Source organism: Theobroma cacao, chromosome 8 (genome assembly GCF_000208745.1).
Source record: "Theobroma cacao cultivar B97-61/B2 chromosome 8, Criollo_cocoa_genome_V2, whole genome shotgun sequence".
Classification (NCBI taxonomy): Eukaryota; Viridiplantae; Streptophyta; class Magnoliopsida; order Malvales; family Malvaceae; genus Theobroma; species Theobroma cacao.
In genome coordinates this window covers 10364350-10368720 of record NC_030857.1, presented here as the reverse complement: position 1 = coordinate 10368720, position 4371 = coordinate 10364350, and the positions used below count along the sequence as shown (strand labels likewise).

Below are 4371 nucleotides of genomic sequence, written 5' to 3'. Positions count from 1 at the left end.
TACAAATAATTGGCGTTCATAATAATATAGAAAGTATTGATTGTGCGTAAAATAAAAAATGAAGAAAAAGGTTAATGTCATCCAAAGACCATGCAAAGTATGTGCCTTTATTCGTTTAGGTCAAGACAAGAATTATAATATATACCTTTTCACCTCTAGTTGACCTAATCTTGCTATCAGTAGCTGGGCTATAAACTCTCAAAAGCTTAACAGACAAGCTAAACTTGCTACCATTTGTATATTCCAACTCTACCTTTCTTTTTTTAAAGACAACTATAAGACTTTCATTACAGAAATAAAAAAAAATAGCATTAGACTTCTATCTTACTACTCCAATTAAGAAGAAAAATAATGTACTAGCAATTCTGCAGGATCAAGTTCCTAGAAACCTCACAAGCTACCATTTTTCTCGTCGGTTAGCTAGAAAAAAACAATATGATAAGAGAATTTAAGCTGATCCACTCGAGGGATTTCCACTATAGCATTAGATTGTCGCTTTACATTGGCCTTGAAAATAGAATTGAAGCCATCCACATGCTCCAAAACTAGAACCTTTATGCACCTATCATTTGCCTCCATAACTTGCACTATGTCATATTCACAGTTATCCAAGTCAAAACATTTAATTTTAGGAGTCCAGGTCCTATACAATGCCCAGATCTCACCTTTTCTAGGCAAGATGGCATATTCATCCGTCCTATCAAGAAATTCAACATTTAACTTATGAGAAAAGGTATCAATGGAGGTGTAGTAGTCCTGGGAACCATCCTTTTTAATCAAAAAAGAAAAACCACCCTTTCTAATCCTAAATCTTCGATAGACAGATGGCATATTTCACCTCTACCTGAACAAGGTTCAACCTGACAGGTGTGAATTCTAGTATGATGATAGAGCAAAAAAAAGCTATAAGCATGTATCACATAAATTTTACACAATCATTGCCGTGAAAACAAAGATTAGATAATATTTCTTTCTAATGAATCATTATAGGTTTCTTTATCTCAATTATACAAATTCAATGAAACATCTATAGAATTTACCTATTTATCCATGAAACTTAAAAACAAACTAATCATTTTTTTTTGAATGGCAAGAACGCTTTCATTAAGATGAAGAGACATAAAACCCTTTTCTATTCTTCGCCTGTTTATAACAATTAATAAGACAAAAAGCAACATTCTACCTTTTGACTATTGTTGAATCAAATTAAAAAGTAAAATAGTAAAATCACGATGGGTGGTAAATTTTATCCATCACCTTAAATAGAGTGATAAATTTGGATCTTATCATGCCTTAAAACCTTGCCAAGACAGGCATCCTTGACAAAGAATAATATTTGTCCTAGGTTGGGTGCAAACATAGGGTTTTTTTGAGAAGTCTCCATCTCCATTCCTAAAATGAAACAAGTTTTAATTCCAATCATATGATGACTTTGAAATTTTTAGCTAACTTTACAAGTTGAGAACAAATGCCACCTTTGGAAGTAACACCATTGCTTAACTGCGAAAACCTTCCGAGCAATTTAAAAATGAACTGAAAACAAAAAATGCAAAAGAAAACATATTTTACTATCAATCATCTTATAATAAAAGTTAAAATTGTTACATAACAAATACTAATAAAGCTTTCAGATCAAATCAACAACAAAAAATTATCATTTTCTATTTTCAATGTAGATATATTAACTCCCAGATGAAACAAAGGTCTAATATGTGGAAGTAGTTCCCAAAATCTACTTGCAACTAAGCAATTAATATAAATCCAAGAACCAAACACTAACCTACTTTGCAAGAGATAACCAAGGCTGACTGCCCCAAACACAATTAATGAAATCATTGGAAGCCGATATGTCACGACCCGGAACTCCCCTCGAGCCCGTGACAACAGCTGCGATGCCCCTATCGACACTCATTACCCAGAATGTCAACCGGAACCTCGCAAGGCTTTAATATCAGCTTATCATTTCCCCTGTGAGTAACTGTTGCCAATTACCACGTTCTAAAAGATTTTAAACTGTTTTCAACTTAAAACAAATAAAATAATAATTTTCGTCTCACAGGGGTATTTTGGTCATTTTTTTCAAAATTTTGAAATTGGCTAAAATGTAATATACAAGTACAAAACACATAATTCATAATCAAAATGAGTTTAAAAGTCTAAAATCTTCATTTAAAACGAAGTTATGCTTATTTGGATATAATATAAAAATAAAAGAAATATTAAGTAAAATATTATATTTTCTTATAAAACAATATTTTTAGAACACTGCGTAAATAATTTTTTCACAGCGTAAAAGCAAAATAAATTCCTATATACAGTAGTACAGATAACTGGAGTATGAAATTTAATTTACAGTAACAAGTAGGACCCCCGAATATTCAAAAGTAAAGAGGACTGTTAACCTACAGTTTGGAAAATGCAATTCCAATGGTAGTCCTTGATGTGATCAACTATGTACAGTCTATTCTGAGCCTGAAATAGATGGAAAGGAGGGTGATGAGATTATAAAATCTTAGTGAGTAAACAAATACCATCTAAAATATCTACAGTCGAGTAAATGGAGACATATAAAATAAATTATCATACTTTAATTTATCATCCTTCAACTCATTTCAACCAAATAAAATTCAATTCATTTAAATCGAGTAATCAACATGGCTTATGAATTTCTTAAAACTTGGCTCATGCCAAAAATTATTCTCTTACTTAGTTATCAGGGATACCTTGGCCGAGGGCTATCCCAAACCGAGTCCGCCAAGGCTATTAAAAAGTTATATACTCATAAATCATGTTTTTTATTTAGAAAATATAGTCGTTCCTTAGCGTTGATCGAGTTCTCCCTCACGTGGTGGTTTGGCGTGAAGTAAACTCTAAAAGTTATACCTCGGGAGTTACCCTACTCGCCTTTCCAATCGAGGTAAAATATGTCAGGATTCCATGCCCCTCTAATAGGTTAGTCCACAGAACCCAACCCACTGCAGCAAGTAATACCCACCATACAATAAAATTTTGACAGCATGACAGGGTTAATTTAATACTACCCAGCCTGCAAATGTAAAATAGAACAATTCATACAGTTCACAAAAATCACAACCCAGCCAGTCATGCCAACACATTAACATAAGCCATTTATTCAAATCATAAATTTACAATATATCAGTGGTCTCCAATTACTCTATTTTTCAAAATTATTATTCAATTTCAAGACAATTTATAAAATCATTTCGTTTAAACACATTTTGTTCATAAAACATAAAGATTTCCCATTTAAACTCATTTTCTATAAAATCATAAAATCGGATAAAAACCACTTTAGATAATTAAGACGATAGTAAGGTTACTCACTATTTCAGGAGTCGAATTTCTATAGTACTCCAATTATCGATCCTCGAGTATAATTTCCTTGCCCTTGTCGGAGGACTCACCACCTTGACACAATACAAAATCGAGAAACATACTACATTGGTTCTAAATCGAAATTAAACTAATTTAGACTAATGCATGATATGGAATGCAAAATGTCCGATTAATCGCTTAAATGTGATATTCGACCTAAGTCATACTATACTCGATCTAATCAACTAAAATCTCCAATTTAACTCCAAATCAATTCTTCTCACTTTCTACACTCCAATTATACCTAAATTACCTCAGTGACTGTGACTGAGATTCAATTTATCAGTCTCGGGTCAATAATCACACATGTCTATACGTTAAGCAAAAATTCAGATTTTCACACCAAAATTTCCTATTTAATTTCTAACCTCACCAAACATCATATATCACAAAAAAATCATGAAATATCATCAATTTCAGCCTCAATATTCTCCCTAGAAAATTCGGCCTCTTATGCGTAATAGGAGAAAATGAATTTTTCTTGTTGGCTTTTCTTGCTACACATCACTAACTAACTAAAAACACTAACATAATTTGAAATCAAATCAATCCAACATCATTCTCTCTCCATACCCATTTGGCCAGCCATGAATTCACCATGAAAACATGAAATTTAACCATGGAAAATAAGGATAAATGCACGGGAAAGGTAGATCACAAGTCAAAATCAAGAAATTTTACCTTTGATTGCTTGATTACTTGAAATCCACCAATTTTCCCTTGAATTTTCCCACCTAGGGTTGTTGTTCTTCTTTTCTTCCTCTGTTCTTCCTTTTGTTTTCCTTTGGCCGGCCATATGAAGAAAATGGGCTGATTTTGTGCTAAATTTAAAGTTAAATAATAAATGGTTATAAACTTGACACATGTCACTTTATTATTGGTCCATGTGTTATTTCTTAACTATTAAGCTTTCTCTCTCCACCATATAAATTCCTTCAATTATCTATGATAATATTGGGTAAAATCTATGTACTG

The 4371-nt window shown here is 32.2% G+C and overlaps 1 long non-coding RNA gene across 1 annotated transcript; it reads right to left on the bottom strand.

Annotated features, from left to right (window-relative positions):
* Positions 1105 to 4119, bottom strand: LOC108663056. The gene is made up of 4 exons (XR_001928943.1): positions 4078 to 4119; positions 3346 to 3428; positions 2407 to 2472; positions 1105 to 1533 (listed from the first exon to the last, which is right to left on the bottom strand). It is a non-coding gene; the product is annotated as an uncharacterized LOC108663056 (long non-coding RNA).